Source organism: Hipposideros armiger, unplaced genomic scaffold (genome assembly GCF_001890085.2).
Source record: "Hipposideros armiger isolate ML-2016 unplaced genomic scaffold, ASM189008v1 scaffold_413, whole genome shotgun sequence".
NCBI lineage: Eukaryota > Metazoa > Chordata > Mammalia > Chiroptera > Hipposideridae > Hipposideros > Hipposideros armiger.
This window is the reverse complement of record NW_017731763.1, coordinates 1,547,050-1,574,326: the sequence shown is the minus strand read 5'-3', so window position 1 is coordinate 1,574,326 and position 27,277 is coordinate 1,547,050. Positions and strand designations below refer to the sequence as shown.

General features: G+C 37.4%; 1 protein-coding gene across 2 annotated transcripts in view; it reads right to left on the bottom strand.

Annotated features, from left to right (window-relative positions):
• The window catches only part of LOC109394155 (regulating synaptic membrane exocytosis protein 1-like), a 213,392-nt gene that overhangs the window by 81,551 nt on the left and 104,564 nt on the right, over positions 1-27,277 (bottom strand). The gene's annotated exons all lie outside the window — the stretch shown is intronic.

Genomic DNA, 27,277 nt, shown 5'->3' with positions numbered 1-27,277 from the left:
CCTGTTTTGTATTACCTATATCACAGATTCCCTTAAATTAAAAAAAAAATGTAAAGGGTTTTCCGTAATAACCAACCTAACACATATGCAGGTCTTTCTACATGACAAAATAATTTCACATTTTTTTCTCCTTTACTTTTCTTCTCTGATCCACACTTTTTAAAAAGTCAAGTGAACACAACAAACATTAGTGACTTTATTTGCTGATCAAGGTTTGAGTTGACTGTAATCTATAAAGGAATTTTGGACATAATACTAGCTTAAGCCATAAATCAAATTCTAAATTAAAGGCCGAGAATAGTTTTCTGAGAAGAAACATGAATTAATGCAACAAATAGATTTTTCAGCATGAAATTATAATAAGAGCCTTGAAGTTTGTACCTCTCGCACCAGAACTAGATGGTGCATCCACACAGGGCATGCATCCCACTGACCCCTGTAACTATTGCTTTCTTATCTACTGAGGAAGATCAACTAAAGAGCCAGCCGAGGACTTCTTGCCCAATGACTGTGATTATTAATCCCATGTTAGGATACTTTCTATCATCCATTAAAACATTTAGCAGCATTCTGAAATATAGACCAGAATTCCTGTTGAAATAATCAATTCTCCATTTTGGGTGTGATTATCTGCCCAATAGAACAATGACCTCTATATTGATAAACCAAATGGTCACATTTCAGTTGCTACTTGTCTACTCACTCTCTTTCTTGAGACACTCATTGTTTGGCTTCCAGAATCTTACACTGTGTAGGTCCCCTCCTCTTATTTCCAGCCTCTAAATGATGGAGCGCCCAAAGGCTCACACCTGGGGTCACTACCAGTGCTCTCATCCTTTAAATGCTATCTACACAATGGTAACTCTCAAACATCCCTCCAACTCAGACGTCTCCTTAAACTCTAGATCTGTGCATATAACTGCCTATTCTACATTTCTGTCTATGATGACAAGAGCATCTCAGATTTATCATGTCTACTACTGAGCTAATAGTCCAATGTCCCCACTCCACTCCCAGGTACACAAAATCTGTCCTTTTAAAAGTCTTTCCTAGCTCAGTAAATTAGTAAACGGAAATTCCATTTTTATATGTGTACAGGCCCTCCCAAAAAACTTAGTCATTTTTTACTTTTTTTCTCACTCTCTGTATTTTATCTTGAAAGAACAGCCTTTGAGCTCTGCTTGCAAAATATATCCAGACTCCAACAAGTTTTTAAAACCTAGACTACCCTTATCAAAGTCATTGCCTCTCACTGACATTACTGCACTAGCCCCCGTGTGGTGTCCCTGCTTCTGCCCCTGCATCCCTGGGGCCATGCTCTGCACAGCAGCCACGGTGACCTCATTAAAATGTATCTTAGGTCATGTCACTTCTCCGGCCAAACTCTGCAATGTCTCCCCAATTTACACAGGGCAAAACCCAAAGTCCCTCCAGTGTCTGACAAGGATCTGCTGTTGTGGAACTTCCTTGGCCTCATTTCCTGATTCTGCTCCGTGATTCTGTTGCTGGTACACAGACTTCCTAGTGTGCCTGGATTATTGTAGTGCACTGTAAACATCCACCGCACTATTTTTTTTATATTACTCTATTTTTATGTCGGTTTTCCACTTTGTGTGATATTTTTATTTATATAAAATAACAGAATTTGGCTTTTCCACATCTAATTTGAAAGATGGAAAGAATCACGTGTAGAAAGGCATTACTGTATATACCATTTCAAGAAGCAAAGTACAGGTTTAGAAACCAACCATAATGGCAACTGTGCATCACTCAGTCACAGAAACCAAATTATTACTATCACTGCTGCTCTGACTGGAAATACATCACAGCCTTAATGTGCTCCCATTAGAATGAAATTAAGTGTTAATAATTGAATCAAAATATTTTAATATTAACACAGAGCAGGGCTAAAAAATGGGTGATAAACACTAATGAAAGGAGATGGCAGTCTGCTCTCTTACAGCACTCATGGTGATGCATTTTGCCTCTGCCCATTTCTATAATGCAGGCCACCATGACTACACCCTAGAGGGTGTGCTGGCATATGAGCTGCTCTCCAAGGGAAGGCTTTTAAAGATTGAATGGACTCAATTCAATTAATAAAATGAAATATTTTAGTTAAGTCCACGAACACATTAGCATTTCCTCATTAGAGCAAAAATAACCAGGACTCCCACTGTATGAAAATTGTCAGGGTCCCACATCATTGGCACATACTCAGTGACTGTCAAGGATGTTTTATTTTCCCCATAACAGGCATTTGAGAAGGATTTTAATTATCATCCACATCATAGCATCATCTACTTTGTGTTCACATAAATGTACAGCTAATACCTCTCCAAAATTTTGTGGATCATTCTCCATTTTTCAAATTTAGTTAAAATAATACTGCAGAGGGAAGCAGTTCCAGAATGGGAGAGCTAAGACCTTCGATATCTCATCCTCCATGAAAGCAATTAGAACACTGGCAAACCTGTCAAAACTGATTTTTGTCAGGACTATGGAAACTAACACAGCTTAAAACAATGCCAGAAAAATTACTCAAGAAACATGGCTAAATCTTGGTAAAGACAGTATGCTTTATGACATTTTCATTTGTTCTATCTCCATTTCTCTCTTCAGAGCTTCATAGTAGCCTTCAAAACCAGCTGCCGATGTACAGTGCAGCGATCAAGCCTCTACCTCATCCATGAAGCAGTCTCCCTAACAAGACATGTGATCATCTGACACCCTACAAAATATTTACAATGTTATTAATTATATTCCCTAAACTGTCTTTCATATCCCTGTGGCAATATTGAAGTTATCTATTTATGCTGTCTAATCCCATCCCCTTCTCCCTTATCCCCAGCCCCTCCCAACCAGCAACCATCAGTTTTTCCTCTATATCTCTGAGACTATTTCTGTTTACTTTGATCATTCATTCAGTTTTTTAGATTCCACATATAAGTGAGATCATATGGTATTTGTCCTGCTACGACTGACTTATTTCACTTAACATAATAGTCTCTAGGTCCATCCATATCGTTGCAAATGGTACGATTTGATTCTTCTTTATAGCAGAGTAATACTCCATTGTACAAATGTACCAGTTTCTCAATCCAGTCATCTACCGATGGGCATTTTGGTTGTTTCCAAGTCTTGGCTATTGTAAATAGCGCTGCAATAAACATAGGGGTGCATGTTTTTTTAAATTAGCGTCTTGGGTCACAGGATGTGAAGTATAGTGTGGGAATGGAGTCAAGAGAATTGTAGTAGATATGTGTGATATCGGGGGGGGCGGCAGATTGGGGGAAGGGGGCTGTCACTGTGAGGGTTAAAAAGTATAACTACTGCACTGTGTTGTACAGCTGAAACTAATTAAAACAATGTTTATTTCACAATAAAAAATAAAAAAACCCCAGCTGCCCAAGAATGAAAGTATCTGTGAAAACCAGGAGTGTAAGAGGTTAGTTTCTTAACTATAAAAAGAAGAGTACACTAAACTGAGGCAAGCAGAAGAACGGAAATAAAAAGAGCAGAAATAAATAGAGAGTAGAAAAACAATATTCCCCTGACACCAGAGCAAGACAAAGACATGATCCAAAAAAGGGAAACTACAGACCAATACCCCTTATGAGTGTGTGTGTGTGTGTGTATGTGTGTCTGTATGTAAAAGTCATTAACAAATTACTAATAAATTGAATCTAGCAACACATATAACAGATTATACAACACAACCAAGTGTAATACAATATTACATGAAAGCAAGGTTGGTTTAACACCTGAAAGTCATTTTATACAATATACAAAATTAATAAAGGACAAAAACCACATGATCATCAAAAATGATGCACATAAAGCAGTTGACAAAATCCAGAACTTTTCATGATAATAAACACTCAGTAAACTAGCAATACAAGGGGATTTTTATCCATCTGATAAATGGCATCTATGAAAACCCCACAGCTAATACTACACTTAATGAAGAAAATCTTAGTTCTTCCCTCAAGATATGAACAAGACCAGGATGTCTGCTCTTATCACATCTATTCAAAATTGTACTGGAAGATATATTCCAGGAAATTATGCAAGAAAAATTAATAAAAGGCATTCAGAAAGGATAGGAAGAAATATATAAAACTATTTCTATTTGCAGATGATATGATCTATTAAAAAAAATCCTAAGGGGGGCTGGCCAAGTGGCTCAGTTGGTTAAGAGCTCGCTCAAGAGTTTGAGCTCTGAGCAACAGCAGTTCGATGCCCGGCCCAAGATGAGCTGCTGCTGAGCTGCCAAAAGGTGGCAGGGTGGCTCAGCCTTAAAAAAAAAAAAAAATCCTAAGGAAGCCATAAAAGATTTGTTAGAACTAAAACCGAGTTCAGCAAGGGTACAGGATACAAAAATCAATTATATCTCTATACTTTAGCAATAAAAAACCTATAAACAATAAAATGAAAATAACCCAATTTAAAAATAATCAGATAACTTGATTAGACATTTTTTTCAAGAAAGATACACAATGGACAAAAAGCACATGAAACGATGTTCAATTTCGTTAATCACTAGAGACTTGCCCATCAACACCACAGTGATATAACACTTCATACCCACTAGGATAGCTAAAATTAAAAGAAAATAATAAATGAACAATAATAAGACAAAGATGTGGAGAAGTCAGAAACCTCAGTCATTGCTTGTGAGATTGTAAAATTGTGCAAACACTTTGGAAAACAGTTTCCCAGTCTGCAAAATGTTAAACATAGTTATCATATGGTCCAGCTCTTATGCTACTATTTATATAGCTATGAGAACTGAAAATATAAGTTCACACAAAAATTTGTGAGTGTTTATAGCCACATTATTCACAATAGTTGAAAAGAAGAAACAACTCAAATTTTCATCAACTGATGAACGACTAAACAAAAAGTAGCATATCCATACAATGGAGTATTATTCAACAATAAAAAGGAATGAAGTACTGATATACATTACATGCTACCACATGGATGAACCTTGAAAAATTATGCTAAGTGAAAGAAGCGAGTCACAAAAGGACACTCACATGGTGTAATTCCATTTATATGAAATTCTCAAATTCAACAAACCTGCAGGCAGAAAGTAAATGAGTGGTTGCCAGAGGTTGGATGTAGGGGCACATGGGGAGTGACTACTGATGGTATGGGTTTTCTTTTTTGGGAGATAAAAATATTCTGCAGTTACATAGTGGTGACAGTTGTCTATCTCTATGAGTATACTAAAAAACAAGGAATTTTATACTTTAACTTGCTGAATTTATACTATGTAAATTATGTCTCAATAATGCTGGGGTTTTTTTGTTTTTTGTTTTTTAAGCTCTGGGACTGGGCTTTATTGCATCTAACATTTGAAATGAAGGAGAAATTGAGGCAAAGAGGAAAATGTTGGACCTAGGTTTATAAATGTCATTGGTCTCTCCTTAGGCAAATTGCTTCCCTCTTTATGGATTCTTAGGGTAATCAGTTTACACTTCTGCATAACGAGACATCATATTGTTATCATATGTTCCCATGTATGTCGTCCCCATTATTCTTGGTACTTGTCAGGATTACATACTCTGCCTTGTTCTACCTATAGAGCCATTACATTTAGCACAATTCATGTACACATTGGACATTGAATAGACAGTTGCTGAATAAAATGGATTAGATTAGGGGCCAGCCGAGTGGCGCGTTGGTTAAGAACTGGCTTGGGACGCCAGAGGGCCCTGGTTCGGATCCCACATATGAGGGCCAGTGACACTGCCCTCTACAGCTAAGATGCTGAACAACAGCTCAACCTGGAGCTGAGCTGCTGTGGGTCACCGGCAACGGTTTGGGCTGCAGCCCCTGCTGCAGTGGGTTGCCATAAGCTACCGTGTGTAGCCAGCAGCCAGCGTGAGCAGCCAGCAGCCGCTGTGAGCAGCCGTCCAGAAGCCGGCAACTGATCTGCCTCGCTCGGGAAGAGTGCAATGATGGTGCCAACTTGGGCCAGTGAAGCAACGTCCTCCACAACTAGACTGAAGAACAAAACCACAGCAACTTGTCGGTTCCCCTTCCCCCAATTCCCCAGCACTGTTCCCATCGAAAAAGTGTTCTAAATACTGTACTTATTATAAATCCTGTGCTTAGAATGAGATAATATTTTTAAATTACACTGCTGTTCTTTCTCAGGCAAAGACCAGTGTTCAAAGATTTATTAGCTGTCTCCGTATAGGCATCAGTAACACTGAGGTTATTTCCTACATACACTCTAAATAGATCTACTTGGCCCAATATATAAGTGTTATTGGCACAACAATATATAAATAGATTTATATAGCTAAAATGCTTGAGGAGGCTTTAAGAGACACTGGGATAAAATCTACCTTAATAATGTTTAAAAAACAAAGAACTAAAGTAGTGGTCTGTATATCACCTACGCAGACACAGAGACAGGTTTAATTGAAACACAGGTGTCTTGATTCCCAATCCAATGCTGCTTTGCAAAACATGCCCTAAGTCCAAATAACCCTGGAATACATGCTTTCCTCAAATGTATGCTCACAGCATGTAATGTAACCTAAACGATTCTAGTATTTTATTGCCTTAGCCCATTATACCAAAAAATAACAAAGCAATCTTTTCTTAGACAATTTGGATCACATGGCTCCCTTATTTTAAAGGTCTCAAAGGGCTTCATATCACATTCCAAATACAATCCAGATTCTTTACCATCGCCAAGGAGCTTTGCTGTAATCTTGTATTGGTCCAACCTCAACTTGAAACACTATTCTTCTTGACCAGTATACGTCAAATGGACGAGCTTCCTCTCAGGTCCTAGCACACACCAAGCCTTCTTCCATGCCTCAGAAAGGATTCCCGGATTGCTCCTTTGTCCACACGGTTCCACTTCTGTTGTTTGCTTGTTTGTCTTTTAATGGCTAGTTGTTCATTCTTCAAGTCTCAACTTCAATGTTATGTTGTCACATAGGTACTACTTGACAACTCTAACTCAGTCCTTCGATTTACTGTATCCAGTGTTCTTTACCTTCATAGAACTGAACTTTTAAAAATTTCTCATTTCCTTTTTTTAATTTTTTTTTTGCCTCCCACTACTTTACATGTTCCTTGTCAGCAGAAACCAAATCTGTCTAGTTCACTACTTTATCTTGAGTATAAAGCTCAGAGTAGACATTCAATAAATGTTTTTAGATGAATAATAAGTAAATGTTGATTAAAAGAGCTGTGTTCATCAGCACAACAGGCCCTGAATTCTGGAGGTACTTGTAAGAGAGGCAAGTAATAGAGGGGTAGTCGCCTCTGTCTTTTTTGTACCCAATGATTGTTCTAGTCAGCTCAGTTGTCTGAATTTAAGTAAAAGATAGATTTTCTCAAATGAGAAATTATTTTTTTTTAAAAGCTAGAGCAACAAACTGTCTCCTAGCAATTGATTAATCAGCAACACCTCACTAATGAGCTCAGTATTACTTCCTAGTAGAGAAAAGAAGGGTGAGCTGCGGCCCTATTCTTCAAATTGCTTAAAATCTAATTGAAGGAACAGAACAACCATTACGGACAGTTAATTAAAACTATAAGGCTGTATATAGTAAGTGGAAATATGTAATTGAGATTTGACCACTTTTGTTAGAGACATACATTTGGATTGTAGTCATATAGCAGCGATTATTTAGGTAGAGAGCCCAGATGAATTCTCATGACACATTCACACATATTTATACCCACAAGCAATGTGGTATCTCTCATAATTTTAGCAAGCTCAAAATTAGGAGTCAGTGGAAATAGAAAGAAATAGGAAGATGGCTGAACTGTTTCATTCATTCATCCTTTTATTCTTCTACTTGGGCAAGCAGGCGGACATTCTGTGATATGCTATGGAGAGTAAAACATCTATGACCACTGCCCTTATGGAACTTAAAATCTGATGCCATAGAAGATAAGAAAGATATTTTCAAGCAGGAACATTTTAGGTAAGGGGTTGAGTGTTGCAGGTATACTAAGGAAAACTAAGACAAAGGGCTGTAAGATTTGACAATGAAGAGAGCACATTGGGGTGTTGATAGAGCCTTCTCTTCACATCCATCCCACCACACAATCACCCCCATAATCACCTTAGGAGCTATTTTTGAGTCCTCCCTCATTTCTGCCCCTCCTTCAGTCACTGAGTCGTGATAATTCTCTTATGATCTGCCCACCCGGTAGGCAGATCGCTGTGGAGAAAACTTAAAAGTGGATGTCTCATTAGGGGCTAGAAGTACACCTGTGACCCTATTCCTGCAGGACATGCAGACAGTGAGGAGGCTAGGAGTTTCAGGCCAGGGTTTCTGCTCTGAGCAAGGACAATTACTCCACTGAGTCCTTATTCCTTTATGGGATTTCTGATACGAATTTAGTTTTTTCTTCCCCTGGATGAAAGGGTAAACAGCACTCCAGGCTTGCTCTCTTTTTTCCTGTACTCTTGACTTTCAACTTCTTCATCTGCTAACACTCTTATCCTGCCCAATCCTATTTTTGCTGCACTCGGCCTGATTCTGCCCCGTTACCTGTTCACACAGCCCTGTGGGGTCCACAGGCGCTAATAGTGATCTTGTTTCTGAATGCATAGGCTTTTTGCCTTTGCTCAGTGAAATTCGACTCTAGCGCTGCCACCTCGTCAGGCTGCCAGGCGAGCTTCCCTGCCTGAGATCATGTGCTTATGTGAGTGTCACGGCAGCTTCTGTGCACTCCCACCCCATGCAGCTTTGGTCTTTTGTTCTCACCAGTCCCACTGAGGTATTTTTAAACATTTTATCTTTAGGATGCTATTTTCAACCTTTTTTTTTATTATTTTCTTTCTAGCTTTGAAGGTACTGTTGCTAAGTATGATTATAATGGGTGCCAGGGGTGCTATATCACCCTTCCTGTTCTATACATTTTAGAACATTTCTTTTGCTAATAACATTATTTCCTTTTCTCATTGGAGACTTAGTGACAGCTGCTCTTAGTAAGCAGTTAAGCAACTTTTTAAAAAGTCAAGTCCTGGTAACAAGACTTATGGTGCTGATTACTCTGTAGTGTGTACTGGTACAAATATCGGATTATAATGCCATACACCTGGATCTTATAAAATGGTATATACCAATTGTACCTCAATTAAAATAATGTCCTGATAATCCACATTTATTGAAGCTTTCTTCTTTGTGTTTTGAACCTACTACCATATGTGGGAAAGCTTGTAAGTTATAACTGAGACTGCATGGAACAGCAAGATGGACTGGGAAGGAACAGAAAATGAAGTGTTAGATATAGTCCTGGGATCATTTGCTGACACATTAGGAAACTTTAACAAATTTCTCCCCTATTGTGTCCTTTGTTTTAACTTTTAATAATTTTTTAAATAATTTGACCAGCTTACATCATAGGGATATGAAGATAATAAAAGGAGTGTTTCAAGCTCCTTTGAGGACTTCCATGTCTTCTTCATCCATTCATTTATTTGGGAGAATTTTCTGCACCACATTTTGGTCAGAATAAGATCCCTCTATGACCTAGATTACCAGAGGGATGTTCCCAGTTACGGACAGTCATGAAACTTCAAAGAATACAAATATAATGTAGCCCTAGAAAACTATACTGCTGTGAACAAGTATGCCTTGAGTTTGTATCTAAATATGGAGTAGAACTGAGCACTACATTAGTCAAAATATTGGGTATACTTATCCATGGAAATGAAATGAATGTTTGCCATTTTTTTTCTATCCTTCTTTGTTGACTCTTATTCATTTACGAAAACTTTGTTGTTTATGTAATACAGTAACAGAAGATATTATTCCTTCTCTCAAGAGGAACACATTCTAGGACATATGGGGGTGGGGCAGAGAGAGGAGGAACAGGCATAAATAACATTAAAAACTAACATAATTAGTTCTAAAATAGCAACATGAACCAAATACAATGGAACACAGAAAAAATGTTTATTACGAGGATGAAATTGTATTTGAGCTGCATTCTGACGTTTGAGTAGTGCTTTTTCAGGCACAAAAAAAAAATGGAAAGTATATTTTGGTACAAAAGAAATGTAAAACGTATAGGCATGCAAGAAAACATGATGCTTAAGACTGGGCTAGCACAATAGGGATGTAGAATAAGGCTGGGTGATGAAGGGTTTGGAAATGTACTATGTGGTCAGACTGTCAGGGGTCTTGTATGAGCTAAGGAGATCAAGTTTCCTCTTTAGGCTCACTCTGAGAATTCTACCTTCAGAGAAAGAGTGGAATTGGTGACTTTAATTTACATTGGGAAATACATTGATTAGAAGCAAAACATTTGTCTTCTGTTTGGGCGTTTTAAATTTAACATGACTGAGGAATATACAGATGGCAATATTTAGTTTATAGAATGTACACTATAATGAGTGTGTGTGTGTGTGTGTGTGCGCGTGCGCGCGCGCGCACGCGCGCGAGCGCACATCAGAGAGGTAATTGAAACTATTTAAGAAATGGGTAGAAGAGGGTTGATGGAAGAAGATCTTGCAGAAAGGATTATTTAGCAGGATCTGGATAGATTACTATCTGGAAAAGCAATGAAAGGAGAGAATATTATTGTATAAAGGACAGAACTATCAACAATGCCAAATGCCCAAAGCTGAGTAAATAGTATGACAGTGACAACAAAACAATTGGATCTGGCAATCAGAAATGTATCTGTGGCCAAAGGGCAGGTTTCACTGTAGTGCCAAGGGAAGCAGCCATACTATGGTAGCGATAGAAGTGGCCTGTTCCATTGATGAGGTTTGGTAGTAAAGGGGAAGGAGATGATAGAGAGGCAGTATCAGTGGGGTGGACGCATTAGGGGAAGTCTGTTTTTAGATGGGATTATTTTGGATGGCTAAACTTCAATTGTGACCACAGGCTGAAGAATGAACGACTGTAACAATGAGAAACTGAAAAGAATAAAATTTAGTGAAAACCATTATATCAAGTCTCAGAGGCAATGAACATTTTAGCCATTAGTTTTCCAAACTATATTTACCTAGTGTTATCAATATATCCCAGATATACTTGATGAATACATTTTTGTAACTTAAAAATGTTCTGTATCTTGTACTCAATCAATAAAAAATAAATTATTCATAGGATAAGGTTATTGGGTTGTTGGAAAAGTCGTGACGTATTTTTCTATGTTTTTTGTTGCAAAAATGTGTCATGACTTTTCTGATAACCCAATATGTCAAATCACATCCCAAATACTTTTTTTTTTTTTTTTGCTTTACTTAGGAATCAGGACATTTCTGCCACTTGATTTATAAGAAGCCATATCGTATACTGATATCCAGGAAAGACAGGGCAAAAGTGCAAGCTTATACTACTCCTTTTTCATCCCATGCCCCAATGGTCAAAAACTGATTGAAAGTAATAAAAAAGAAGAAATTAGAAAAGTTTATCCTGATGCTAAAAATAGGGAACATCTACCTAATATCTCAAATTTTGAGAAATGTCTGTCAGATAAAGAGTATTTCAATCCAAATTATAATAAGATGCCAAAAGTTGACATTCAACTATCCTTCCCAAGAGCAGTAAAATGACACAGAAAGTGGAGGGGAAAAAAAATCACAATACCAGTTATGAGGGTGGAAGGTTGAGAGTACAGGCTAACTATGAAATATGTAAATAAACCCCCCAAAAAACATCTTATCCCACCAGCAGAAAATTCAGGTATCCTGCTCACTTGATGCTACACTAATAAATATCAATGTTTTACCAACATTAATTTAAATGAGTTGTAATACCTAAATATTAATAAAGCTGGAGAAATTTAAAAAGTTATCAAAGAACTATATTTCCTTATCTCTAAATGCCAGAGTCAGATACTTTCGAGCTGTCAAAATGTTCCTGCATTAATGAAACCATCCAAGGGGTTGGGATTCTTGCCAATTTATTTTACAGAACCAACAGAATGTTAAATAGGGAAACATAAAAAATGTAGCACAGAACACATAATTTGGAGAACAAAAGAAACAGATATTACAACCATATTTCTGTCTGAATCTCTGTATATCTATTTGTCCATCTTGCCATAAATTAAGAGCCAGGGCGATGCATAGTGTAGCACTAGTAGCATTCCCATTCAAGTCAAGAGCAAAAAGAGAAAACTCATCATCACCATTATTATTTCATATTGTTCTAAGAGTTCTTTCCAATGTATTTCAATAAGGAAAATGAGAAATCCAAAAATTAGATAAGAGGCAGTAAAGCTATAATGTGTGGTATGATTGTCTATCTGGAAAGCATAACAAACTAAAATGAAATTACATATTGAAATTTGATTTTGATTAGGTGATCATTCATAATATGTAAAACAATTTAAAAAATTCTTACAGTCAGGAAAAAATAGTGTAAAAGGGTGCTATTAAAAAATGGGGAAAAGATCACAAAAATACCTTAATTTGAATTGTGAAGGGTGTGTGTGTGTGTGTGTATCTACAGAACTAAATATAAATAAAATAAATTAGAATTAAGTGGAATGCTATCATTGATCTGGAATTAGAAGACTCAATATTTAAATAGGCAAATTTATTTCTAATTTAGCATGGATCTAATAGGAAACTCATTGGAATCTGACAGAATTATTCTAAAGTTCATCATATAAAAATAAATATAGAACAGTTAGAATATATTTGACATAGTAAATAAATAAGAAACTATTTGCTTTGTTATGTATAAAAATATATTTTAAAGTTATAGTAAAAACAATATGGTACAAAGCAGAAAATTGACCTGAAATGAAAAGAAACTAAAAAAAAAAAAAAATCAACATTCAGATAAATACGTGATAAATGTGGAATGACAAACGGATGGGGAAATACAGGTTTACTTATTTTGCCTTCCCTTCAGCAAAAATGTATTGAGTAATGACCACTTACCAGGCATTATTCTAGGTACAACAGAGAGGGCAGTGAAGAGATTCAAGTACCCTGCTCTCTAGGAGTTTACGTTCTAATGGAGGAGACAGGCCATGAACAAATCACAAATAGAGACACAATTTAGTGAAGACAGTGATGTGTGCCATAAAGAATAATAACAACAGGGCCGGCCGAGTGGCGCGTTGGTTAAGAACTGGCTTGGGACGCCAGAGGGCCCCGGTTCGGATCCCACATATGAGGGCCAGTGACACTGCCCTCTACAGCTAAGATGCTGAACAACAGCTCAACCTGGAGCTGGGCTGCCGTGAGTCACTGGCGACGGCGTAGGCTGCAGCCCCTGTGGCAGTGGGTTGCCATGGGCTACCGTGTGTAGCCAGCAGCCAGCGTGAGCGGCCAGCAGCCGCAGTGAGCTGCCGTCCAGAAGCCAGCGACTGATCCGCCTCACCTGGGAAGAGCGCAATGATGGTGCCAACTTGGGCCAGTGAAGCGACGTTCTCCACAACTAAACTGAAGAACAAAACAACAGCAACTTGTCTGTTCCCCTTCCTCCAATTCCCCAGCACTGTTCCCATCCCCCAATTCCCCAATAAAAATCTTTAAAAAAAAAAGAATATCAACAGCACAGAGAGGGAGAGTGGGGGGGTCAGGGGGGGGTGCTGCCCTAGATAAAGGGGCCAGGCAGGAAAGGGCCTGCTGGTAAAGTGACCTGAGCAGAAAACTAAAGGGGACAGGGACAGCCTGCACCCAGGGGAGTGGCAAATAAACGGCCAGACCTCTGACACCCAGACCACAACAAATACTCTACATTTAAGAAACAAAAATATTAAAACTTGAAACAATGCAGGCTAATGTCTCTAAACAACACAGAAAACACTGAAAGCATTAAACACCAAATTGAAAGGGGGAGGGGGGGAGGAAACCTGAGAGCAGCCGCTTTCAATTTTCTCAGCAATCATTACACACTGTAGATTGTCATATTTTTCACCCAAAATTCTGGACATGAACAAGTGGCATCCTCTTTGAAGTCCTACACATTTTTATATTATTCCACCGTTAGACGTTTACAAGAAGAGTAAGCTGTTTGTTTTTAACTTGTTTTCTGGAGAAGACTGGCACAGTACTAACTACAAAAGATAGGTAAAATTAAATTTAAAAAACCTTAGATATGCTTTACTCATTTTGAATTCCTATTAACTTTCATTTAGAATTTTGTAAAAAAAACACCCTGAGTTTCTAAAGTAGTAGCCGACATTAGCAAGTTTCTCTTAGGAATATTTGTCAGGGTTCTGCTGCCCATAATTATTTAAAAATGCCCCTCCTTTCTTTTCACCCATCCCACATAGAAAGCACACCTTGCTTTCTGGGATGAGATAAAATTATTTTTATGTTTGCAGTTCTGATGCAATGACACCTCCTTCAAAACACCTCATTCCCCAAAGTGCTGTTTAAATTTTGCAATGATTTTAACATTCCAGCCTAATTGTTCAGGTTTGAGAGAAGAAATTAATGAAAGGGACAACCATTTAAAGCACAAGAGCTTTGTTCACACTTCATTAAGTATTTTAAATGGCTATTTTATTTTATGGCTTTTGCATTCCTTTTGAATTTTAGCTGGCAGTGCTTTTTATAACCAGGAATTTTGAATCTCTCTACAAAGAAACCTTGTTGCACATTAAGTATCATCTGGCTTATAAATATGTTATTCTTATTTCTATTTTCTATTATTCTAAAATGAAGCTAAAATTGAAAATGCATGTCAAGGTTTAATCATTTTAGGGGCAGGTAATGGAATGTATCATTAATAAAAAAAAGTTTATTTCATCACTTTTCTAAAATTGTACATAAGTGAACTATGCCTCCTTCCAAAAGTAATTAATTTACTTCAATATTATATTTTCTGTGCAGAGCAGTCATTAAGAAGTGTTTCAAACAAAATGTTGTTATTGCTCTAAGGAAAAAGTGATTTACCAAAACAAATTTAAAATTCCAACAAAACCACATCAATGCAAACTGATCTGTCATTCCATACGCAAACTTTAATTTTATTCATGAGGCTAGACCAGTTGCTACCTCTGATTAGTTACTTCTTATCAATTATTAGATCTATAAATTAATTCACTATTAATTTGAACTCTGTGTTTTTTTAATCAAACCAGTGCAATTTTATGTGACAGATTCTGAAATAGTTTTGCAGTAACATTTCTTTTTTTTTTTCCTGAGAACTGCCCCTCCAAACAGCATAGATGGTGGGCGTCTGAAATCAGTTTGCCTTATTTTATTCCACCTCTGTCCTAACAGAGGTTTCTGCCAGGCTAGGCCTCTGTTTCATACCTTCTCAGTCCCTCTGGACAGGACACTAGACATCACCCAGGCAATCAGTGGTGCTATGGCTGGGACATAACGTGGACACATGGATGAGTTTGCCATTTTCTGCCACCTTTATACACAGAGGCAGAGAAAACACATCCATTGAAAGAAAAGAGGATAAAGCACACATTATAAAAAGAGAGCCTCAGGTACTGATGGTACTTCTTGAACTACATCTGAATCTCCCCAGGATATTTCCTTGTCTTAAGACTCAGTTTGATTTCTGCTAGTTGTAAATTTTAAGAACATAGTAATGCAAGTACAGATCCTAAAGTTACACAACATAAGCACTTTGCATTAGTTGGGAAGCAATGTTTTAATATTTTTAATACTGTTTTGAACTTAGACATGAATGCTCTTTAGAGCCAACCTTATTAAATAAAAATGGGATTGACTCAATCAACATCATAGTATATATCGAACATAAAATTTTAGGTTTGAAGGTGTTATGGACTAAATGTATTCTCCCAAATTCATATGGAAAGCCCTAGCCCCAAGCATGGCTGTATTTGGAGACAGGGCCTGCAAGGAAGTAAGTGCAGTTCAATGAGGTCATAAGATTGGGAGCCTGATCCAAGAAGAGCCACCAGAGACTTTCTCCACGCACACACAGCAAGGGAAGGCCATGTGGGGACATCGCAAGAAGGTGGCCATCTTCATGCCAGGAAAAGTCCTTACCAGAAACTGATCATGCTGGAAACCCTAATCTAGCACTTCCAGCCTCCAGAATTGTGAGAAAATAAATTTCTGTCACTTCCAGTTGTGAAATAAATAGGTCACGGGGATGTGTTGTGCAGCACGGTAGCTATAGTCAGTGGTATGGTAGTATATATTTGAAGGTTGCTGGGATAGTGGACCTTAAAAGCTCTTGTCACAGGAAAAAAAAATGTTTGTAATTTTTTTATGGTGATGGGTGTTCACTAGACTTATGATGGTGATCATTTCACAGCATATACAAATGTCAAATCATTGTGTCATGCAATTGAAACTAATATGTTATCTGTCAATTATACCCCCAATATATACATGTATAAATTTANTATATATATATATATACATACATACATATATACATATATATATATATATATATATATATATATATATATATATATATATGGAAATGGAAATGTGTTGTTTCAGCCACCCAGTCTATGGCATTTTACTATGGCAGTGCAAGCTAATTAAAGCAGAAGGAATCCTCTAGTATATACACACCATATATCAAAAAATTGAAAACCAAAGATACAGCAGCTTGCCTAAGTTCATATTGCATTACTGTGAGAGGAAGTAGGAGTTTATAAATTTAATGCTTTTATCCTTATAAGTATAGAGAAAATGTAGTCTGAGGCAGAAATGGTTAAGGCACTAACTTTAATTTGGAAATTCAATTTAGGAATGGTCTTTTATAAATTAAATTATTCTTTTAATTTTCAACAATACCTTTTAAATTCAAGCCCGGTCTTTCAGAGTTCTGCCTCATCTTTTCTCTCTCCTTATATTAAATAATACCTGAGAATGGCTCAATGGACTCCCCCTACATCACATGCCCTTTCTTCTCAGAGGAGCAGGGAACCATGGCTCAGCTTTCATGACACAAAGAGTATATCAATTCTATATGATGAAGAAAATTGTATGATCTTCGCCTAGTTCTTGATATGCTAATGCATCTAACATGATTCAGAAAATCGATTTCTTTCTAACAAAGCCCATATTTCAAAAGCATTCCTTTGCTGAAGACAATAAAAGAGTCAGCTTGGAGGCACAAAAGCAGAACAATGAAATTTTTGTAGTAGCAGTATACCCACTTCTCCGTCCCTGGGCGCTAAGTGTCATGGTTCAGCTTTGGAGATAGAGCCACACAAGGCAACATAACTTAAGGAGACATTACAATACATCATTTAAATGTTTAAAATATAATCTCTACTCATTCCACTGGCAAAACTGGGACTGCTGCTTCTAAGTCATTTTACTTTCCTTTGTCCAAAGAATAGTTGATGATAAGGTCTGCTGGGTGATTGTCATGGCACAGCAAAGCGTTATGAGGCAAATAAAAAAGATACCATTTGGATGAAGCTCAAGAATGGAGTGAGATTCAGTGAGTGAGCAGAGTATCTGTTAAGCCCATTCCTTCATGAGCAACTAAAGATCTGTGTTTAGACCATGGCCAAATAGCCCTATGACATTATCCAATGACTTGTCTGTAGACCATCTGAATGTTTTATATCAATACCATGCTACATGTTATAGTGTATGCTTCTTGAGGGCAGGTCATAACTATCAGCACATTTATCCTTCCCTGCCTATCATCCAGTAGTTCCACAGCCATTATGTGAACTGTTGATGTGCTTGGCATGTCAACTAATGGCAGAGTAAAGAAGCAAAGAGGGTTTCTATGATATGTATTTCTGGAAACATTTTCTCTAATAAAATGTTTTACCAAACCCCAAATGGTTTGGGTTTGTTTTTATTTTTTTCAATATCAAATTTAAAGTAACAACACTGAACTCCCCACATAAATCCTCTCTATTAAAAATTATAAGGGAGGTACAAAATAAAAGTAGTTGGCAGAATTCCAGCTACAACCTCCACAAGTTGTACTGAGAAAACAAACTGTAACTGTCACTAATCATCCTCCACCTGACTTAGGGCTTAATGCCCTTGAATTAAAGTCCCTTGAAGGACCATTTTTAGAAAATAAAGCACTTCCAAAGATCTCAGTGGATGTGTTCACTATCAACATTTCTTGAATAGTGCTCATTTGATCAATGACAATGTAAAAAAGGTCAATTTGTGACCATTTAACTGAAATAATATTTAAGGTGCCTATCTAAGCCATAATTTTCAAAAGAAATCCAATTTTAAAAATTTTAAGGAAATATTCTCCACCCCACATTTGAAAGTTTTGACAGAGTCTCTTATTTACCAAGCTGTATAAACTTTATAATTTGAAAATAATTATAAACCTGGAAAAAGAACAACTATATAGGTTCAACCTGCAACTTATGCAAAGCTTTCATTATTTGAAGCTCTAAGTGGATGTGGCCAGCTGGACTAATTGTGGTTGTTTTGTCCTTACATATGAAAGATAGGAAGAAACAGACCTTTTACACCATGATTGATTTCTACCCAGGAAGTCTTTCCATTTAAAAAGAATATTCAACAAAAAGTCAAGATGCCAAAATAGCAATGCTTCTCTTTATGTTTCCATCCTGCATGTCATGAACTTTGGGCTTGAGAACAAACAGATGTCAGCACAGATTCCATCAGGAGCTTTCTCTCTCCTCATAGAGTTGAAAACAACAACAAAAGTTTAAATAAAGTCACAGAACAAAGAGGCATTGAGAGACCTTGTGGTAAGTTAGTATATGAAACCTGTAGGCAAAATAATATCCTTTACTTTCTTTAAAATCTTGAGGACTAAGTTTCAGAAACCTCTCTTTACAGAGCATTCAGGTGTTGTAACCACCTGAACGTCAAGAAGTTGCTTTACCTATAATTAACTAATCAACATCTCACCTGATTTTATTAAATCTAATTTTTCCTTTACTGTCTTCTGTGTATTTGGATAAGAAGGATCTGATTAAAATGCACTTGCTCATTTAAATTCCAACTAGCAGTCCACTGAAAATAAAATATGATTATTTAAAAATAAAAAAGACTAAAGCACATTCTCTGGATAAGCTTTGGTGGTTACACATAACATTCCTGCTGCAAACTGGCACCTACAGCCCCATAGATGGTTAAAAGCATATGGCTCTGCCAGTCAGGGAAACCACCAGATTTTACCACAATCTCCCTAGGAAACACTGGGCAGGTAGGTATTCTAATTTGACCTCTCTAACCCTCCATATCACATCTTAAGCACGGAGAATGGATGGGATAATCCTTTAAACCTCTTTCAGCTCTGAAATCTGATTTAATACAACTTTAGGAGTAAAGGATACCGAACACGTTAACATATCTTTTTCATGTTTTTTTTTTTGGTGGCTAGAAATAATTTCTTCATTCTGAAAATTCCCATTACAATGCATTTGTACCTTCCATTCTATCTATGACTTCCCTAAACTCGTGCAATACTTTTTCTAATTGTATGTAATACATAATAAGCTCTACTTTTCACTTGCGTATGAGACTGAAATTCTGCTACTAACTGAACATCCTTGAAGGTAGAGATCAGGTCTGATATCACCTCTGATTCCTTTATAATATTTAACCTAGTTCTTGGTATACATCATGTGCTTATCTTAGATGAATAAATGAGTGCTGAATAAACTACACTCAACTTTGGGAATATTCATTACAGATACAATTATTTGCATGATCTAAAAAATACAAAGGATCTGGGTTTTAGATTGTACTACTGAAAAAAGGACATGGTCAAGTAAATAAGTAAATGGTACAACCTTAGACATTTTTAAAAACACATTCAGATGTTCTGAGCAAATTGACATAAAACTTAAAATTTTTAAAGTTTTTTTAATATAAAAAGACAAATGACACACATAGTCTTGAGGCAGTCTCAAAAATAAAATCTGCAATTTAAAGGATGTCATTTATAAAAATAAAGCAGTTACTACATTCCTTTCAGTATGACCTAAAAAATATAGAGCCCAGGATTTCTGGTCAAGATGATAAAGTATGTAAACACTGTACTTACCTCTTCTCACAACCACATCAAAATTACAACTAAACTACAGAACAACTATCATTGAGAATAGCCTGAAGTCTAGCTGAAATGAAGCCCTAAAACTAAGGACATATGGAAGAAACCTATATTTCAAGAGCATTTCTTTGCAGAAGATCTGAATTTAGAGACTTACTTGCTACAGATTCACTCGCTCTGAGCTCCAGCACTGGCGCAGTGGCTCGAAAGGTGCCAGGTACATATGGGGAGGAACTGAATTGCCTGGCCTCAGGACGAGGGCTGGAGGGGCAGCTTTAACCAAGATGGAGGAGCTGGTAGAACCCAGTTTCTTTGTTGAGCCCTCCCCCCACCAGGCGTGCAGATGCAGGTGGCCACCATATCTGAGTCTCCATCAAACTGGCAATCACCTTTCATCCGTCCCACCCTAGAGATTCCCTGAGACCACGCCCCACCCAACTTTTAGGCACACCCAAGCTGCTTCCAGTGGCTTTTTCGTACAAACTGCTTGCCATGGCTCATGCTACAGACTTTCCTAAAGTCTCTTAAAAGTTCACAAAACCCAAACAAGCAACATCTGGCTTCGGTGTGTCTCTACTACTTGCTGAGCAGCCCTGAGCCCAGCACTAGCTGCAGCTGGTCTTGGTTCACACCTGGAATAAGCCCAGTTCTTATTGTGCCCTGCATGACCTGGCCTAGGTCTGCTCCTCCAACCTCACCTGGGGCCCCTCTAACCCCACTCAGAGTACTCCAGTCACCCTGGGCCACACCTGGGAGCTTGCTGCCCCTCCTGCTGGGGACATCCATGTCCCAGCTCGTCACAGATTGCTTCTTCCCATGCATCAGCTTCAGGTCTCTCACAGAGGTCATCTCTGATCTTTGTATTAAAGTAGGCCCCTATGTTATTTTCTATCATAGCACCCTATTCATTAAGTGCCTAACTCTCATCACATTCTCAAGTAATTTTATCTATTTATTTATACACATATATATTTATATAGGATTGAGTGTCTCCCCCTCTAGAATACAAACTCATGACAGCACAGGCCTTATCTGTCTTTTTCTCTGTTGTATCCCTGGCATTTAGCATAGGGGACTGGTAGGCAGCAGATGCTCAACATGTATCTGTTAATGAATGAATCAATCAATGATCACCATCAAATGTAATTAAGAACCTGAGGCTCATAATTCTTATTCATTTAAAATGAACTGATTGTACCTGTTTGTCAACATTTTAATTAAATTTTTGATACTATGTGATGAAGTAAGTTAAGTATAAACTGTGACTCTGCCTTAAAATATATACTAAACTTTTGGAACAAAACAAAATTTTAATGCTGGCAAGGCCATAGTGAATGAGGCCTCTTCCGTGCACTTAAATGTACTGTAAATAAGCTCTTTGTATCACTGTTTCAGTGGCCCATAGAATACGGCAGATGTTATTTGGGAAGATTCCTAGAGTTTATTGAACTTGAGGCAGTTGTAATGATGACAATAATAATTACCAAATATTGAGCGCCTGTTATGTGCTAGTCACTGTTCTAGAGAAGCATTATTTTAATTACAGTCTTTTTAATTACAAAAGTAATACAAGCTTATTATGACAATTCAAACAAGATTAATGTTCAAGTAGAATAGTAGTCTCCTCTTCCACTCCAGTCCCACTTGTATAATGAACCACTATTGACAATAATGAGTGTGTTTTTTGATACTTCTTCCACTGTTTATACACACCTAGGTACAGGACTTATAATGAGCTGTTGGCAAATCAGCTAGGATCCTTGAGCCAGAATCCTTTTTGCTAGGCTTGTACCTGTGCTTTACAGGTTGTTTAATAATTGTATAATAATTTGAATCAGTTCTGCTTAGGTACGTATATACGATGTTGTTGTATTAACAACTGGACCCTACATGTAGATGGCAACACAGAAAACACTTTATTCACTTAAAATTTATTTTTGATATGCTTTTTAATAACAAATATAATAATATTATAATATAATGATATTAGTAGTAATGGATAACCTTTATAATAAGTTTGCTGTGGGCCAGTCACAGTGCTAAGTTTATTTACCAAGTTTCACTATTGGACAGGTGAAGATATCTGATTATTGTTAATAGCTGCTGCAAATAATTATGAGGGTTCCAAAGCAGGGAAGTACCATAATTTACTCAGTCATTTTCCTATTGGTGAATATTCAGGTTTTTCCAATTTGTCGCAGTAAATATCCTTGTATACATATCGCTACATAGTCTCACCATATTTCTGTCAGAAATATTCTCATAAATGAGATAACTAGATCAATGGGCGTACACAGATTTTTTTTTTTAATTTCCTAAGTAAAGAATCTGGGATATATGAATTTAAATCTCATGAATTCCAAACAGCTTAGGCAGGAAAAGCAGAAATTGGATGTAATTTTGAGAATAGGAATAAGATAAAGACATAGCAGCAGGAAACAACATGATGTGCCCATGTTACCATCAGGGACTCAGATCTGGTAAAGCTGGTGGCATACTTTTGGGGGTTACTGAAGGCAGGCTAGCATGGCTCTTGATATCAAGTGGAAGAGTTTAGATTTGCTGCTCTAGGAAGCAAAGAACCATTTATAATTATTATTGTAACATTTGCAATAGTGAGACAAATCATTAGGCAACCTTTTGGAACTGAAGAAAAAAAATCCCAGCGGTCTGCTGACCCACACATATTGGAGCTTGAGCGTGGTGTTCTTTTCCAGACCATATGGACTCTGGCAGTCTTAGTTTCCTCAGGAACTCCCTGAGTAACAGAACTAGAACAACTCACTGTTCAAATGCAAATGATTTCTCATCAACTCCAAATTGCTCCTATTATCAAGTTTGAGAAATATAACAACAGCAAAAGCCCTCTAAGGACATAATCAATGACACACCACAGGCAACTTCCTATTCCCAGCTTTTTCTTCTCTTGTCACAGACTGGAGCCAGAGAGGCTGCTGGGGCAATCAACTCTGAGCCTGACTAACAGGCCCACACCCCTCCATCTGCATACCTTTGTTTTCAGTCCTAGCAGATCCTCCTGAAGTGATAATGACATACTGTACCCCTAGTCAACCAGTAGGTCCAACCAAGGGTGGTCTTACCACAGCACAAAAGGTCAAGCCTCCAAATCTCTGTGGTGCTTGATATTTCACAGACGCCTCTTGATTTATATAACTTTAGTTCTAACATAAAAATTGGCATATCGGAAAAAATGTGAGTTTGAAGTAGAAGCAAGGTAATCCATCCATCTCCACCATACACACAATGTAACCACTCCATCTTTTTCTATTTTACTATTTTTACTTCTTGTCCACCCTGTAAATATTAGTATACTCTAAGGATCCATCATTTACCCTTTTCTTCAAATATCCTATAGGTGGTCTCATCTCCTCCCAGAGCATAAACATCATGTTTGAGTCAAAGACTCCACAATCTCCAGACCCAAATTCTCTTCTGAGTTCCAGACCCAAAGTTATGATTCCCTACTGGACATCTTTACTGAGTTGAAAGCACCCTCACTTAGCAGTACCATTGCATGATTGTTTATGGCCATTGTCCATTCACATTGGTTGGTATCTCATTTTAACTATTGTTGCCCATTCTGTACTGGTGGCTAAATTTTGTTTTTTCATAATGTCTGGTCATAGCACATCAAACTTAGCATGTCCTAAACTGAAGTTCTCAATTATTCTTACTGCTCCCAATCTGCTATACATATTATATTTCTCTCTCTCAGCACCACCATCAACTCTACTGCCCAGGCAAAAAAATTCAGAGTTATTTCTATTTTCTCCTCATTTAGCATCTATATCCAGTGATCATGTCTAGTTGTTCTGTCTCCAGATTTTTATTTATATCCACAGCCTCCTCCCTAATGCAAGGGACTGTCATTTCCTTGGTTCACACACTGTCATCACTCATCTGGCCTATTGCCTTAGCCTCCTGCTTGGTTTCCCTAATTTCACAATCTCCACTTTCTAAACCATTTCCTACCTAGCAACTAAAGTTACCTTCATAAAACACAAATTTTATCATGTCATTTCAAATTCCACAAAAATGTTTCCGGATTTCATCCAACAGAAACATGTAGGAATACATGTTAGATATGGAATAAGATAGGTTAGCCATTCAAGTATTATTTGAAAAAAAAACCCAAAACTTTTTTATTATGATTCATTTTCTGCATGAGACACTGAATGCCATAGAAGAAAGGGCTGGTACCTACTAGGAAACAAAAACCAAAAAACAAAACCCAAACTATTAGTTAGGGTTAGCAGATATAGGACACCTAGTTATATTTGAATTTCCAATGAATAATAAATAATTTTTTAGCAAAAGTATACCCAAATATTGCATGGGACACATACTAAACATACTAAAAAATATTATTTATCTGCAATTCAAATTTTCATTTGCTAGATTTAGCAATCCTAAATGTAACAGATGATGACATACTCGTATGTGAAAATGAAGGTGTTCACACTACAGAAGTACTGCAAAGGAGAAAGATTTAACTCTTTCTGCGAAGCCTAAGAAGTGACTGGGAAGGAATAACACCAGTTAAAGTGATTAAGAGGAGAGGAGTTTATTGGCTGTATAGTGTGTGTGTGTGTGTGTGTGTGTGTGTGTGTGTGTGTGTGTGTGTGACACAGCATAAGGGACATTCCAGGCAGAGAAGAGAGCTACTACAATATTTCCACCATACCATATTTCTATCATGCAGATATAATGGATGTGAATAACTCAAGAGCATAAATAGTCACTTGTAGCAAAAAAATTAGAAAATGGTGAGTTTTAAGGATTCACTATATTTGTTTCTGTATAATTTACCTAATTGTAAGTTTATCTAATTTAATTTCAACTAGCTCTATTTAAACAACGAGCTTGCAAAATTTTTGAAAATTTAAGTTGTCTTCCATGGTATGAGCCATTTCTAAACACCCCACGGTGGGTTGCTTAACTTCAAGTCTTTATTGGTGGAGTATAAATGTTTGTGTAAAGGAGGGTAAGGGTGGGAATAGGCAGGGGGTGTGGATAATGGAAGGTGTTGGACATCTCTTTATACAACCCCAATCAGCTTCTATATGGATAGACAGATGGAGAAGTACATGACTGACAGATAATGATGATGATGAAAGGTAGATAGATAAATGATAGATTGATAGATAGACAGATAAATAGATAGACACAGAAGGTTTAGCATCTAAACTTACAGTACACAACATACAGAGTGTCTTATTTACCCTGTGCAATGAAATGAAAGGAGCAATTGGAGTCAGAGGTCTAAGTAATAACTCCACCATTTACTGCTAACCAGCTTGAGCATCAGTTTTCTCAAAACAAAAAAGTAGAAAATAATGCCTTCCTGCTTGGGGAGAAAATTAACTGAGGATTAATGAGGTGAGGGCTTTGTAAACCAACAACTGCCGGATAAAAATCCTAGTTAGTATCACTCTGGTTGCCACCTGTCTTTCCAGGAGCTTGTACATTTGCTGCTTCTGTACAAGGTAGAGACACACTCTTAGTTCTTATAGTGTAGCTACGGCAGTATGGTTTTTCGTTCTTTTTTCCCTCCTATTCCCTCAAAGATTATCCTCTCAACATTGGCTTTGGGTCCTTCTGGGCATGTTCGCAACCTTGAACTCCCATTTCATTTCTGCATCTCCCTCTATTTCATCCAAGAATTCCTTAAAAGTTTCGGAATAGAGGGATGTTTCTCAATTCTCAAGCTCAGATAGAAACATACTGCAGAGTCTAATGTTTGGTTATAAAGACAATCTCATGGCCACTAATAAATTCTGGTTAGAGCTGTTTAAAATGATCAACAACAGCAATTTATACTTAATCAACCAATAAGTAAAATTAACATCTTTTATGAGTTTTGGCATGTTGCTAAAAGCATGCAGAAACCTGTGAGCAAGAGAGACATAATAGAAATTAGTAAAGATGAGAAAATGCTAGGAAATTTGGACACCAGATGTTAGCCTTAACTTGACAGGCAACAGCAATGAAAATACATTTTGAATCAGAAAGTAATATAATAAAAATGGTATTTAAGAAAGAACATCTTAAAAGTATACACAGGATAGTTTGTTATGTAAGTAGAGGCTTCATATCTGTACTTAAAGTTTATACACAATTTACTGCCCCCAAATTTTGTATAGGTGATAAATATAAAATTTCTGTATCCAATGCTAAAAGAAAAAAAAATCAAGTTCATGCCAATAACAACAAAAGCTCTTTTGTTCTGATCATACCATAGTGAGTGAGCTTTTCTCTGTAAAACTTAACCTCCAAATTTAATATTTTATTGAAAGATAGAGAGTGGGAGAGCTTGAGCAGGCTGCACATGGTTTCCTTTTGGCATCCAATCCCATGCAAGAGCTACTGATCCTCTTCTATAAAAATTAGGAAAATAGAAATAAAACCCAAAATACAGCTCATAAACTCACAGCAGATCTAAGACATGTATCCAAATACAAGGTGGATGGTGCTATGTGCTTTAAGTAAGATAGATGTAACAAGAGGTCAGAGGAAAAAGAAATTACAGTGTGGTGGTTTGGTCAGGCAAGTTTTGAAGAAAATTCCTTGTGAGCCAAGACTTGAAAGTGGAGTGGGTGAGAAAATTAGATACTGAAACCAACAGGAGCAAAAACTCAGGGTGGAAGAAGGAATGGAAAGTGTCTACCGTGAGTAAGGAACAACATAATTTTGTAAAACACAAGACGGGGAGTACGCATTGTGGGAAATAAGACAGCCAGGCCATGGCCAGTAATTTGGCCAGTAATTTATTCATGGGCTATTAGGCCTGAAGGGATCTGAGAGGACAACTGCTCTGACAAAAGCTGGGTGGGATGGTTGAGACTGGTGAAAGAACAGGAGACAAAAAGGCCAATTAGGTTGCCAACTTCAAGTAATAGAGAAAGAGTCTGACATGAGAGGATGGCAATGAGAATGGAAAGAGGAACAGATGTGAGAATTCAGAATCAGAGCTGGCAGGACTCAGTGACTGAGTACATGTAGGGAGCACAGGGAAAGGGGGAGTTGGAAATGACTCAGGGGTTTCCGTCTGGATGACTGGCAGAATGGAAGTGGCACAAATAGAAAAGAGGTGAAAAAGGATGCAAGCGCGTGACTGTGCATGTGTTTGTGGGAGGTGATGTGGAAGGAGTTACAGAGCTCACTTCCATTTTTTTTTTTAAAGATTTTTATTGGGGCATTGGGGGATGGGAACAGTGCTGGGGAGTTGAGGGAAGGGAAACAGACAAGTTGCTGTCCTTTTGTTCTTCAGTCTAGTTGTGGAGGATGTTGCTTCACTGGCCCAAGTTGGCACCATCATTGCGCTCTTC